Here is a 15,964-nt window from a genome sequence, read left to right as displayed (position 1 = left end):
AATTTTCACAAAAAAGATGATCCTACTCAATATTTTCATCTTAATCTATATTTACTCCTGACGTTTTTTTAGAATTTTCCAAGTCATGCAAAACAAATTACTTTAATTTGCATGCTCCTATGTCTAAAATAAAATTATTAAATTAATTAGAATAGTATTTTCAGTCAATAGAATTGTAGTTAATTATTAAACTATTTATTTTTGGCAATCCTTCTGCAAGGAATCCAATTACTGTTAGTAATTTATGCATAATTTACACTGCTATATTATAAAAAATAAATAAAATAATAACATTAAATTTATAATTTATATCGTATTAATATTTTATAAAGGAAAAGTAATTAAAATAATTGATACTGCACTGCAAAATTATTACACCATAAACTATGAGCTTCATCACAAGCATGTTCTTGTTTCATCAGTTCATCATTATCACTTTTTTTTTTCATCATTAGCCCCAATAGCATATCCCTAATTTTTAATTTCCACAAAATAAGTTGAAAAAATTTTTAAAAATATTAATTGCCGCTTCAAATTCCCCTTTAAAAATAAAATAAAATTCTGTAGAGGCTTTGGACATGTGCTTCAATGATATCCTCACCCCACGGAAACTAGATGCCATGGGCTTCCCGCTGCAAGGGTTTCGTCCGCTTCGCCATTTTCACTATCTTCGTTATCGTTATCATTATCATCATCTAGGGTTAGGGTTCGTGTTGGATCGGTGAAGTGTCAGGCTGTCGGAGAAAGCTCTCAGAACTCTTTCGGTCGGGTGGTTTATCAGGGAGCTTATGGTCCTTGGAGTGTCGAACCCTCTGACGTTCGAGAGGTACTGCCGTTGTTAGAGTTTAGGATTTATCATCTTTGTTGTTTCAAATTGAATATGAACTGTGCTGAACCTAGTTGCATCGCTGTTGTTTTTCACTTTCAATTTCGTGGCTGCTTGCTTGAAGTTCGGTATGATGTAGCTGTTTGCTAATGCCTATCTTTGATTAATATCGCGGCTAGGAATTTAGGATTGGCTTTTGTGCCTTTCGATGGTCGAACTATTTGATTTTACTAGCTCAAATGCTCCCTCGGTTGAAATTGAGTTCTTTTTTTTTAATAGAGAATTGTAATTTTTTAGAGAAGAGAAAAATTTATCAAGAACTGAAACACTGTATAGTAGGAGGAGGACGGGGTATCCTCTAGGAACAAGGAGCAGCACCCAAAAAAGTTATAATGGAGCCGCCTTCCAATCCCTTTGAAGGTTGGACATTCATGACCCTGAAACAAACCAAATTAACAGGCCCAAAAAGTGGCCAAGACCACCATTATATTTGATAATAAACAAAACAAGTTGTGCGAACCTAAAAGTTTTAGCATTCCTCTAAATCCAAACTGTCCATAAGAATTGTAAATATTACACCACTCCATAAAATGCAGCCCTTTCTATTTGAGCCAAAACCCCAATGTCTCACGAGCAAGGGATCTCCCACATTTGAGGCGCCGCCCAAGCATCACCAAAGTAAGAGGAGACATTTCTCTGATACCAACATGAGACACAAATATGGCACGATACTAACCACAATTTCGAAAACATGAGGATATTATAAAATAAATATTTTGTGTCATGTTTTGCCTTTTAGATGACAAATATTGTGGTAATTTTGATTGAAAATGAAATATAAGCACCATTCATGCAAAATTATCAATTACACATTTTACAAACTACACTTATAGTCTTATACAATCATGAACTATATCCATATTATAAGGTATTGGTCCAACAAGAAAAAAAAACCTTAGGGTCATGGTTGATGGTGGGAAATGGGCATGGCTCATCAAGAAATTTAAAGAACCTTTTTACTCTTAGTCTCTCAACTTCTCCTCAAAATTTTATTTTGGGGGGTTTTGTTGACAAAATTGGAGGCGCAGCAAAATGCAGCATTTTGGTGCAAGAAGTGCCTCGGAGAAATTAGAAGAAATTGAAGAGAGAAGGGAACTAGAAGAAGAAGGAAGGAGAAGATACGCTTGGTGGAGGTTGGGGGAGGGGGCGGAGGAGACCATAGGTTAATTCTCAATTTGAAGCAAACAATAACCACTTCCCACGTGGCTTTCACACACTATTTATGAGAAAGCCTTAGCATAAGAAATTACACATATATCCGTGAAAATACATGAGATTATAAACAACCCCCTCTTAAAATACACAAGTATTACAAACAAGTCTCTAGAAGCACATAATCCTACTATGAGCGAACTAAACACACACAATAAACCACTAATTAACTAAGGACATTTGGCTTTAGAACCCAACAACCCATTGGCCCTATTATTTGAAATTAACCTTCAAATTGGGCCAAAATGATCCATCCAAAACCTGCTTCTCATCCTACATCAATGAATGTTCATCAATCACTTTACAACTCAATATTGTAATGGTGTTTAGCATACTTTCATCCTTTGCTAAACATCCATTGCCTACGAAGCTGTAATAAGATGAGTTAACTAAGCACATTTGGTTCTTGAACCCAACAACCTATGGATCCCATTCTTTGAAATTTAGCCTTCAAATTGGGTCAAAATGATCTCGCCATGTACTTGCTTCTCATCCTACATCAATGAATGTTCATCAATTGTTTGACAACTCACTAGCTATTGTAATCATGTTTAGCCTATATGCATCGCCTATGACGTGTGATACTATGAATTAGATTGCTTTGCTATTTGCCACATGACTCTTTTGTTTACTGCATGCTGCATACTCGCATTTGTTGCTCATGAATATATTCATGTGGTGTATTTGCAGTGAATTCTGGCTGACTAGTTAAGCTTACATCATAACTAGTGCTACACAATCCTTCACACGGTGTGAAGTGTTCACCCCATGACTCTAGGCTAGGGGTTTTTAAAAGTTGTTCTTATTGCAACTATACTTTAGGCAAAGCATAATTTGAGAAAACTTGGCCTATAACGTAGGCCTAGTTGGATGGCTATGCCATTCAGCCAATTTAGTTCATTGAAAGGTTAGAGTGATCTTGAACCTAATCTAACTCCCTTGGCCTAGACATTGTTGGATGATCCAACTTGGTGCCATATGTGAAGGAAGAACTCTATAAGCAAGCAAATTTGGTGAGTGCCAGGCAATAGCATGCTGAGTGCTCCTCATTGGTGGCAAGCCCCATAGTTATTCAGCACCAACCAGCTCTCAACTCCTTTGATAGTCACCAATGTAAACATTTTCGTCCTAATTGATAGCCCTATCTCCTAATGTATAAGTAACACCCAATTCTTGATATTCAACACTAAACTGTTGATTAGTAATGAAGCCATTTACCATGTTAGATGTAGAGGTACAGTGGCCTCTTCTCTAAGTGATTGTGAAGTCAATTTTTTGCCATACTTTTGAACAAAGTGAGTGTTGCCTTTAGCGTAATGGACTGTGTCTTTATCATTCAACCATGATTTTCCTAATAGAACGTGACATGCATCCATGGGAACTGATCATGCCAAACCTCATTTCCAATTTATCATAAAAAGTCGTACCGCGTGCACAAGGATGAGGGTGCTTCTCTATTTGCAATCATAGCTTGCCTACAACCTCCTTTGAGTAATGTTCTCAGTTCCCATCTAGAATTAGTTCCAAACTTTATCACTGTGTCAAAAAAATATTGCACTAGCTACAATTATCCTCCTCTTCAACTTTGGGTGTCGTCATTATGGACCTAACCACCAATCATCCTCCTTGCACTAGACCAATGTCAATATGTTCCTTTTTTTCATGGTATTTGTCATATGTTGGCTCTTATCGCTTGTTTTCTTCACCCTATTTTTTGAAGGTACTTTGTTCGTTGTGGACGTAAGATGTGCCCCCTCCACAAATGGAACGTCCACTCCGAAACCCACTAAGATGAGTTGCACCAGTTCTCTTTTGAGGCCCAAATCCTTAAGTTTCTTTCACTTTCACACTCCTGTTAGCTTCCCAACAAGCTCAATTAGCTGCGCCAACATTTGTAATTCTGTAACAACTCCTTGATTCTGTTAGGGCCTGTTTCTAGCCTCTGAGAGCCCTGAGCAACAGTTGTGACTTTTCTACCCTGCAGTCTGAGAGCACCTAGCAGATGGTCCCCTTGCTCCATAGTGTCACATCCTCTATCTGCCACTAAGGCATGTTCTCAAGCATCTTCTAGGTTAAATAAATGGACATTCCCATCTCATCCCTAATGGATTGATTCAAGCTTGTGAGGTAACGACTAACAAGCTGTTAGTTGCTCATTACTCTCATATAAATCAACCTAGATTTATATGCTTCCAAGGACAAGTGTCGTTGCTTTAAGTTATGAAATTTCTTGTACAAGTCCATCGTGTAATTAGCTAGTTAAAGTTGCTTCCATAACTTAGCTTAATGTGCTTCCATGGCCCCATGTGCATATCATTAGGCATGCTGTTTTTTATCTCTTCCACCATTGAAGTGCCACACCCTTCAACTTAAGCTTGAAAAACTTCTCTCATCTTAGGCTTCCATTCAATCTTGATTCCCCCACCATATAAATCAATTGCTTACACTTTCCTCTCTTGTGAACCACCCCTATCTCCAATTGTTGATGAACAAGTTTGTGAGGAAATTTTCCTCCACCTTCTAATTTTTTTTTTTAAAATCACCATTTGTGTTCACCATGCATGCTTTGTCTTGTTCCCATTGCCAAAGCACCTGCATTGGTCGCAGTAATCATACATGACATCTCAACTATGATTGCCTGCTAGTTTGGATTTCCTCTTTGGAAGCAGCCTCTTGCATGCTCAACCATCATGTGATCAGGATCTTTTTTACATTCTCCTGTCTTTATTAATGAATTATTTTTCTAACCCCCCCACCCCCCAAAAAAAAAAAGTTCTTTTGTCTATTGTCATGCCACATGATGAGACTTAAGAAACACACATTCTAGGGACCAACGCTAAAGCTTAAACCAAAGTTTATTTCAATAATCAGCCTGCCTCCACAAACTTACAACTGATTAAACATAAAAAATTGGTTTCTTAAATTCTAAAATACAAACTTTGTTGTATTTGTATCTGCGGTTCTTATACTTACGGCTCATAAACAAAGGATGAAAAATTAATGGGTTGAATTCTTGAAGGGAGCAGCAGTGACTTGTTGACAACTGTGCCTGACTCGTCGACGAGTAGATATCGAGAGGCCTGAAAATTTAGAGTTCCTGAGATACAGAGAGTAGGAAATCAGAAACACAAAACTTGTCGATGAGTGGCTGTGCTAGTCAACGAGTGGCCTTCTCTCTCTCGTCGACGAGTGCATCTGGGCTGCGAGAAAGAATTTGAATTTTGAATTGGAACATGGGGGTGGTTGGGAATTTGGAGGGAGACCTCCGAAGTATTGTTATTTATGTTCTTCTGGGCATATTTTGAGAGAGAGAAATCATTTTAAGAAAGTGTATTGTGTACTTTCACATTATAGTGAAACTCTTGTGCCTATTGCCCTCATTCTTGTGTTGTTTGTTGTTGGTTCTCATTTATATTGGTGCATAAATTGTTACTTTGTATTTCATCATTCGCTGCAAATTTATTTATTTCGCTGTGCATCCTATACTTGATTTCCACTACAAATTGGTATCAAAGCGTTGTTGTCATGGTGTCGGGTACTTCTATAAGATTTGATGTCGTCAAATTCGATGGAATTGAGAATTTCAATTTGTGGTAGAGGAGAGTTAAACGGATGGTGAAGGCTCTGCATGGTGTTCAAACGGATCGTATGGATTAGGCAACATCGGGAGAATTGCAGGCAAAGGCCTTTTCTACAATGCGATTGTGTTTGGCGATGAAGTTATCTATCATGTGATGGAGGAGGATTCTCCAGCGGCTGTATGGCGAAAGTTAGAAAGCCGTACATGTCCAAATCACTCTCTAATAAACTCTTTCTTAAGCAGCGTCTTTATTGGCTTAAGATGGTTGAAAGATTGAACTTAAATCAATATATTAATGCTTTTAATCAAATCATAAGTGATTTGATGCGCGTTGATGTTAAGTTTGATGAAGATGATACAACTTTGATGTTACTAAACTCCTTGCCGGCGACTCATTCTTATGAAAATTTAGTTACCACTCTTACATGTGGAAAAAAGTCTCTTAATCTAGAAGAGGTGACAAGTGCCTTACTAAATTTTCATCAAAGCTGAAAATATGTGATGAAGGAGAAGAGCTAGTGGTGAAAGGTAACCATGAGCGTGGCAAAGGAAAATCCAAACATGGATCGAGTCAGAAATCCTATCCTCAATCCAAGAAGAAAAAGGATATTCGATGTTATAAATGTGATAAAAAGGGGTGGACATGTGTATTATGTGAGTTTTGTTGACGATTACTCATGAAAAGTCGGGTATACTTCATGCGGCAAAAGTCTAATATGTTTGCCAAGTCAAGTTGTGGAAAGCTGAAGTGGAAAACCAGATGGGGAGGAGAATCAAATGTCTAGGATTAGACAATTGGACTGAGTACGTTGATTCTCAGTTTATGGAGTTTTGTGCACCTTAGGATATTAAGAGACACTTTACCATTTGCCGGACACCTTAGCAAAATGGTGTGGCTGAAATGATGAACCGAACTCTGGCTGAAAGAACTCAATGTCTCAGATTTAATGTAGGGCTACCGAAAAATTTCTGGGTCAAAGCTGTTAGTATGACTTGCTTTCTGATAAATCGATCGCCAAGGGCATCACTATAGGGTAAAGTGGCAAAAGAGATATGGACGGAAAATGCAGTAGACTATTTCGAATTAAAGGTATTCAGGTGTCCAGCCTATGTTCACATGTCTAGTGAGGAGAGATCGAAGCTTGATCCAAAATCTCAGCGTTGCATCTTTTTGGGATATCAGAAGGGTATGAAGGGGTACAAGCTATGGGATCCAGTGGCAAACAAGGTGGTGATTAGTAGAGAAGTAGTCTTTGATGAGAATGCTATGGTGAAGCGTACTCAAGATTGTGATGAACAGAAATAGGAGCCAGAAAACTGGGGCAGAGATGAACACGTTGTGTAGGTGGAGTTGGAAAGAACGACAATGGTCATGGTCCTTTGGTTGTAGGGAGTTCTAGCTCGGGAAACCAACAAATTGACAATCTTCCTATACGGAGATCCAGACGCACTATCGGACCACTTCCAAGGTATGGGTTTAAAGAGTTGGTGTCTTATGTTTTTCTTACGAGTTGCAATGATTCAACTACGTTTCATGAGGCAGCGCACGACCAAGAGAAAGGTATATGGATGGGTGCAATGAATGAGGAGATGAAATCACTACATAAAAGTCAAACTTGGGATTTGGTGGAGCTTCTAGATGGGAAGAGACTGATAGGTTGCCAGTGGGTATATAGGAAGAAGAAAGCAATTTTAGAAAAGAAAGGAGAAAAATTCAAGGCACGGTTAGTGGCAAAAGGGTACTCACAGAAGAAGGGAATAGACTATGATGAGATCTTTTCACCTGTGGTCTGACGCACCTCTATCAGGATAGTGTTGGGGTTGGTAGCCCATTATGATCTTCATTTGGAACAAATGGATGTGAAGACGGCGTTTCTTTATGATGACTTGGAGGAACAGATTTATATGGTACAACCGGAGGGATTCTATGAACCAGGGAAAGAAAATTTAGTTTGCAAGTTGAAGAAATCTCTTTATAAGTTGAAACAGTCTCCAAGGCTATGGTATAAAAGATTTGATTCCTATATGATTAAGATTGGCTACAAAAGGTGTGAGTATGGCTGCTGCGTGTATTTGAACAAGTTTGAAGATGGTTCTCCTATTTTCTTGTTATTGTACGTTGATGACATGTTGATAGCTGCAAAGAATTTAATTGAGGTGAATCAGTTAAAGGAATTTTTGCATAAAGAGTTTGACATGAAAGATTTTGGTTTAGCCAAGAAAATACTTGGGATGGAGATTCACCGGGACAGTACTGTAGGGAGGTTATGATTATCTCAGGGTGGTTATGTGCAGAAAGTGTTGGAGAGGTTTTGCATGGTTGATGCAAAACTAGTGTGTACACCTTTAGCGAGTCCTTTTAAGTTGTCTATTGCAAATTGCCCAAGTACGAATGGGGATATCCCGGACATGTCAAAGGTCCCTTATGCTAGCATCGTGGGGAGTTTAATGTATGCCATGGTGTGTACGAGACCAGACTTGGCACATGCTGTGAGTGTGGTGAGTAAGTTTCTTTCTAATCCAAGTAGACAGCATTGGGAAGCCGTCAAGTGGATCTTTAGATACTTATGGGGTACATCGGATTATGGCATCATGTTCAGCAGGCAATAGTGTAGTCCTTCAGTTATTGGGTTCGTTGATGTTGATTATGCATGAGATATGGATGATAGAAGGTTTATAATGGGTTATGTTTTTACCCTTGTAGGAGGACCTATATCTTGGAGATCCATGGTTCAATCTCTGGTGGCATTGTCCACAACTGAAGTTGAGTATATGGCAGTTGCCGAAGCTGCCAAAAAAGCGTTATGGCTTATCGGTTTGGTCAAAGAGCTGGGATTACAGTAAGATGGGGTTGTGCTGCGTTGTGATAGTTAGAGTGCTATTTGCTTAGCGAAGAATCAAGTATACTATGCTAGAACCAAGCATATTGATGTGAGGTTCATAGAGTTCGGGAGTTGATTACTTCAGGTGAGCTTGTATTAGAGAAGGTTCACATGTCTGAAAACGTAGCGGATATTTTGATAAAGCCGGTCACTAGTGAAAAGTTCAAGCATTGCTTGAACTTAGTCCATGTCTCCAAGTGATAGAAGGGAGACAAATCCAACCGAGCGTTTCAAGTTCAAGGTGGAGCGGTTAGATATGTTTTTTGGGTTCTCCTAAGGGGCGTATAATCGCCAAGGTGGAGATTGTTGTATTTGTATGTGTGGCTCTTATACTCAGGGCTAATAAACAAAGGATGAAAAACATATGGGTTAAATTCTTGAAGGGAGCAGCAGTGGCTCGTCGACGAGTGTGCCTGACTCATTGACGAGTAGATACCGAGAGGCCTGAAAATGTGGAGTTCCTAAGATATCGAGAGCAGGAAATCAGAAATACAAAGACTTGTCGACTAGTGGCCGTACTAGTCGACGAGCGGCCTTCTCTCTCTCGTCGACGAGTGTCTTGTTCTCGTCGACGAGTGCATCTGGGCTGCAAGAAAGAATTTTAATTTTGAATTGGAACGTTGGGGTGGTTGGGAATTTGGTGGGAAACCTCCGAAGTATTGTTATTTATGTTCTTCTGGGCATACTTTGAGAGAGAGAGAGAGAGAGAGAGAGAGATCATTGTAAGAAAGTGTATTGTGTACTTTCACATTATAGTGAAACTCTTGTGCCTGTTGCCCTCATTCTTGTGTTGTTTGTTGTTGGTTCTCATTTATACTGGTTGTGCATAAATTGTTACTTTGTATTTCATCATTTGCTGCAAGTTTACTTATTCCGATGTGCATCCTATACTTGATTTCCACAACATACTTTTCTATTTGGTGAATTTATTGCCAAAATCACACCGTAATAAGTAAGAAATAAAATCAACATCAAATCACAATATTGAATCAAAATCAAATCACAAAATCAAATTAGAATGTGTATCTTTTCTTGAATGATATGTAAGGTCTCCAAGTTGGTTCACGTCTCCACGATCAACACTCGCTTTCCCCATCATTCTCCTCCACTTCGGAAAAGTTTGACCTCAACGCTAATTAATAGAATGTGGATTTGGCAAACAATATGAGTCCAAAACGACCCTACATCTTCATACATCTATGACATTTGGGATAAAAGTTTGTATCATAACTCATAATGAGTCGAACCAATCTTGACATTGATAGTGTTTGCACGACCAAAATTGACTATGTCCTCAGATATTCCAAGCTCAATGCAAACTGAGGCTCAAGATTCCCAATCACTTGTCCTCTAACAAACCAATCCCAACCATAATCCGTCGTGGTTACCACTCTTATACAACAACCCTCTAGAATATTTAGGCTTTCATTTGAAAGGCGGCCCTCTGGCTCGGTTGTGCTTAAACTCACTGCACAACAACAATAAACGAAACAACCCTTTGGCCAAAACGGCTCATGTGCCCACTGGCAACATGGATCAAATGCCTTCCTAAATTCATTTTAATGCCCTCTCGGATGGTCATTGATAAAGGCCACGAGGCCAACAATGCAATTGTGCTCCCGTCAATTCCGCAATAGCATACTCTAATCATTTTCCAATCAAAACTCATAAGAACATCTTTGGGTTCCAAGTTCCAACAAAGTACAATGAGCAACATTCGTGCTTCCCTTTGATTCCATACCCAATTGGTAAACATCACCACTGTGACTAAGACAGAGCTGCACTTGTGGCTCGAGGGCAATCCATCCAAGGTGTTCACAAATCATTTTCTCCATATATATAAGAAAGTTACCTTCCTTTTGGGGTTACAAATTTCGTTAAAAGTACTGTTGGCTAAATTCCTTCTATTGTCCACTTCCGCCAAAAGTATCACCTTTGCCTATGGAACGAGGACACGACAAAGTCTCAACTGATAACCATCCGAGCTTCAATGCAACCACAATAGAACGACTCCCAAAGTGTTGATACAGTACTCGTCTTAAGTGCACAAGGTATTGTCATCTTAGTTCCCATAAATCAATCCTCATTCCTTCTTAGGGATATAGGGCATCATCAAGTAACTTGATGTTCATAAGATGTTCACTGAAGGCCAACTTTCACCTCATTACCCATGACAAGTTACATGACAAGAGAAGAGCAAGAGACAAGAACCTACTCAAAGATAACCTGCTTCTTCCCCCACTCAATGTCACAAATCGAATTCCAACAATCGAGTTGATACCAATGGTATATATCTCATTTTCATTTTAAATTGAGAGTTTGCTTTGATACCAATTCTCATGGACGTGGAGATTTCACTGGCCAAAAGGAACTACCCTTGCTAAGATCTACCCAAAGTTTCAAGGAGTCACGCCCGTGCGGCATCAAGACTACAACAATTCTAGTCCAGCTGTACTCATCCTTATCCAAACACAACTGAGGTCTTAGATGACACTGCCCAATTGTATAGCCGATGGCCAAGATGGATGCACACCCAAACCTCTAGGTTGAGAGTACCACAATATCTCATTCCCAGATGGATCCTCTATGGGGCTTCCATTCCCACACGAAAGCCCAAAACACCCCTTGAGGATTTCAAGAGCTTGCAGTGCTGTTCTTCAAGGCTAAAGATCTTTGACAATTCCTTCTTCAACAAAACCATTTTTGCCCTTCCTTCGATATTGAGCACTTGACTCATCTCCTGCTTGTCAAGATCTTTGATGTCATTTAGAATGATAGCATTTTTTGCTTGAATATTTTCGAAGGTGCTCTTATTCCAACAACTTGAACCTTTCTTTCAACCCCATCAATTTTGATGCTAGCACAAAGCTAGCATTCCCCTCAACCTAAAGTGAGGAGCACCAGTTCTTAATGAGGTCTTTGAAGCCGTTGTACTTTGACCAAATGTTCTTAATGTGGAAGGGGTTGTCCCCCATTTGACTCCTCTAGTGTCAATAAGAATAGGGATGTGATCCGACGTGTGCCTGGGAAGGAGTTCTCGAGTGGTTTTGGAGTAGTGAATGCCCTAATTTGTGGAGATAAGGAATCTATTAATCCTTGAGGAAAAGGTGGCTCTCTAGTGTCGGATCAAGTAAAGTTCCCCTAATGAGTGGAAGAGCATCAAGGCATTTGCATTAATGAAGCCCAAAAACTCTCTCGTGCATCTGTTGTCTGCTTTGCCTCCACTTTTTTTATGGGGAAAAATCACCAAGTTCAAATCTCCACTTGTAAATCAAGGAGCATCCTAACAGCTTTTAATTTCTAGGAGGTTTGCTAAAAAAGATGCCTATGGGGTCCTTCACCTAGGCCTTGGTGAGGGTCCAACAAAAATTGTCATCCAGGTTTTTGAACAAACACGAGATTGTAGGAGTTGATCCAACATCTCCACAACATTGAGATTCCACATAACAAGGATGCCCCTAGTGTTACGCATAACTAGGGGTGAAATCAGTTCATTACGATTTGGTTATGGGGCAAATCTAAAACCAAACCGAAAATTGTGGTTTTTAATCGTTGCGAAATTGAAATCAAACCGAATCTACTATTCCTTGGAGAACCGAACATTGGGCGGCTCGGTTATGGTTTTTTTTTAAATCAATTTTTTAAACTTCAATGATTTTTTTGCACAAGGGCTGTTGAGAACCTATTGGACCATTTCATAATATTTTCATAATTTTACTATAATTGAACTTGTTAGATAGCCTAGACCATTGAGAACCTGTTGGTCTTGTTGGACCTTTTGCAAACATATAAACTACGGAGAAATAATTGAATACTTGCTGCCTGCTGGTCCTACTTGACCTTATAAATAATAGCTGATATGAAAATATGAAAACATGTATCCTTTGCTTTTTGATTCAAGTTCCTACTAGTTTTTCTGCCGATCACTTTTGGATCTCTCGTAGGCTCCTACAAACCATCATAATGCAAAATACATATCAATTAACCACAATGTCCCAGTCCTTGGGCGCTTTAATAATTAAGTCTATTCTTGATTGCACGAAACAAGCAAGCAAATTCTTAGACGCTTTAACAATTAGGTCTTTCCTGTTTCTAATTACCTAAAATAAAGAAACATTCAAAATGAACAAGAAAATATGAAATATCCCAAATTACAAATAAAAAAACAGATATTAAAATTGTTCATTCGAAAAGAAAATCAACATTTAGAACTTTCGAAGAATTGAAGTCATCCACATTCTTCAATGTTCAAAATTGTAGCTTCAATTCTCTAATCTCCATACAAGCTTAATTTATTCTTCCTAATAAAATAAAGCAAATGAAAGTTATAACAAGATAAAATTAAATTGATAATGGATGTTCATAAAAGAAATGAATACATAACCTTACCAATAAATCATTGTCGATGTCAATATTAGAAGAATTTAGGCCAAATTTATCAAATTCTGAAATGAATTAAAAAAACACGAAGTCAATAAATTAGAGAAAATAAATACAAGACAATAGTTAGAATAAAATAATTAGGAAATGTGAAAAAGATACACTAAGAAATTATCTTTTACTTTTTTCAAGTTTATCAAGTTCTTCAAGGCTTTCTTCATAGTTAACTAGCAGTGGTGAATTCTGCAACCAATCTTGAGAACATATAGGAGCCTCCATGATCTTAGGAGTCAATTATGTCCTAAAAGAATCAAGAACACGAAGAGGCAACAGTAGCTATGGGGACAGCCAAAACATCATGTGCTACTTGCGAAAGGATAGGAAATATTGGGTTATTTATCTTCCGCCATCCTAAAATATCAAATTCATGGCTAGCCTCTTCAAGGCCCTTCGAAATATGCTATCAAGATCACTTTTGCTTTCGCTACCTTCTTTTTCTGACCTATGCCTCTTGAGTTTATCCACTATAAGCATCCTTATCTTCATTGATGGTTGCTCAACTTCATGGTTTTAAATTGCAGTTGCGGGTAGCATAATGTAATGGTAACGGGTCTAGTGGGAAGCGGGAGTAGCGGATGTTATATTATGGGAAACAGGTGTAACAACCGTGAATTTTTTTGAAGCATGCACAACCTTGTGCATATTAGTGTACTTGCATGTTTTAAGCTTTTAGCCCTTCTTAGAAAGTGTTTTAGTGTATTTTGGATCCTTTAGTTCGAGTAACTAAGTTATTTGGTAAGGGCAAAAGTTTACATTTGTATTAAAGCACCATTGATAGAGAAATTACGTGTGTGTGTGTGTATTTATACTTCTCATTGTTCTTATTTGTGATAAATTCTTATGTGTGCTAAATTAATTAATAGAACAAAATACATTTGACACTCCATTAATCTATTAGACACATAAGACATGCAAATAATACAAATATAAAATAGCTAGAACAGAAAGATGGTTGAAGTTGAAAAATATAGAACATAAATGTCACATTACTAATAGTATCAAAATAAAATATTCTCCTAACTAGTATTTTCAAATTGTTAATTAATGCATCTATTGTGAGTATTTAAAGAAATAGTAAATTTTGTATCATTCTCATCCTCATTATAATATTTTCCCCCTCTCGCCACATGGTATATAGAGAATGATTTATGAAAGAGAGGGAAAAAAAGAGAAGAAAAAGTAAAAAATAAAATAATTTTTTTAGTGTAATAGTCCTATAGCAGTTACGTAACGGCCATAGCGGCCTTTACGTGACGGTCGCGGTCCGTAACGGGTGCTATGACTGTGATTTTTCTTCTCACTGATTTCACGGTGTGTAACGGTATCGTTAACCCAAAAAACCATTACGTAACGGCGTTACGTAATGGTGGCGGCCTTTATTTAAAACCATGCTCCGCATCCACCATACCACTAGAAGAACAAGAGCCAATTTCAAAAGTTTTACCACCATGTCCACTACATTCCCTGCCCCCATTTTTTGTGCTCATCAAACATCACCTTTTGACTTGGATAATGGTGGGATGGTCCTCGTTGCCTTTCACTTTTATTTAGCAGCTCAAGGCAAAGGTGACTCTTGACCATAGTATTCTACTGATTTTTGATATTAAGATACCATTTGGAATAGTTAAATTTATCAATTTAAATATTTCCTACATGGTATATTTTTTTGAAAATTCAATTGAAACTTCATAGTTTTGACAACTTAACTACCATAAAGGTAATCATGGAAGCATGAGACCTCAACTCAAACGACTAAAACTTCGTGTCTTGTTATTATCTTATACATTCCCAAATGTATATGAGAAGTTAGTGCATGATGGAAGAGATTTAAAAAAAAAAAAAACAGAGAAAACTTGTATGTCCAACTATATTTATTATTTTATCCTCTACCTGCATCTCTTTTCTTTTCTAAATGTATTTAAAAAAAAAAAACGTTAAGTCTTCATTATTTTGTTGCCCAACTACTACTTCTTGGAGGATCTATTTCTAAATAACATAGTGGTTCTTCAACTTTGCCCCCATGTGGAGGAAAATCCTAATTTATTTACTAATTTTTTGGTTATAATAGAAGTGCTAAAACTCAAAACCATAATTCAATTCACCTCTCCTTTTATTGCCAGATCAATGCATTAGTTGTCCAATGCATTATTGTTTACACGAATTTGAAATTGTGTAAATTTGGATAAGTTTTAAAATGATTTTCTACTAAAGGTTATTAAAACTTAATCCTAAATTCATATTTCCAACCATAAGACTAAATTATTTGGAGTTTATGTAGTTTTGGAAAGTAGTTGTCATTTTTAATTTTTAATTTTTTAGAGATTTACAAAAAAAAAAAAAAAAATCACCGTATTTTTCAAATTTTCATATTTACAAATTACAAGAAACTTCAAAAATATTTAAAAACAAAATTTTCAAGTTTTTTGGAAAGGAAGATTACACTTCTATAATTTTTTTTTTCAAACAAAATTTAGAACTAAAAATAAAAATAAAAAGCTGGTAAAAGGCTATGAACTTGGTCATTTTTAAGTCAATTGAAATTAAAATGCATAGCTCAGTTGTTTTGGGTTGGAGCATAAGTTATGCGTCTTCTGCATCAAAGGGTCAAATCATTTTTCCTTTTCTAGATTCATCACGCCAAAGCATGCAAATGCAATTGTCCCGTTGTTGTGAACTTACAAAATTGAGTGTTCAGGAAATTTTGCAGTGGTTAGGAACTAGGAAAGAAACAGCTTAAGTTAAGCTGTTAAGTTGGGAAAGCATTGTTAAAATTTGATATACATTGTTGGCCCACAACATAAAAGCTTGAGCTTTTAGGTAAAATGGCAATCTAACATGGTATTAGAGCTAGTTACCAGGAGGTCTTGGGTTCTAGTCTTGTCGCCTGCATTTATTCTATAGTATTTAAAAGTTTATTGTGTGTTTTATATCTCCACGTACTGTCGGGCTGCACGTGCAGGGGAG

The 15,964-nt window shown here is 37.5% G+C and overlaps 1 protein-coding gene across 2 annotated transcripts in view; it reads left to right on the top strand.

The window, feature by feature from the left end:
* The first annotated feature begins 473 nt into the window (after positions 1–473).
* The window catches only part of LOC131144311 (uncharacterized), a 49,833-nt gene continuing 34,342 nt past the window's right edge, over positions 474–15,964 (top strand). The window contains exon 1 of one of the 2 annotated variants that reach the window (XM_058092870.1): positions 474–826. The gene's annotated coding sequence lies outside the window, so the exon portion shown is untranslated. The remainder of the gene's footprint in view (positions 827–15,964) is intronic. The other variant, XR_009133775.1, reaches the window with a different exon arrangement.

This window comes from Malania oleifera, chromosome 12, assembly GCF_029873635.1.
Source record: "Malania oleifera isolate guangnan ecotype guangnan chromosome 12, ASM2987363v1, whole genome shotgun sequence".
Classification (NCBI taxonomy): domain Eukaryota; kingdom Viridiplantae; phylum Streptophyta; class Magnoliopsida; order Santalales; family Ximeniaceae; genus Malania; species Malania oleifera.
Note: the sequence above shows the minus strand (reverse complement) of the source record. Positions and strands in the feature narration are given on the sequence as shown.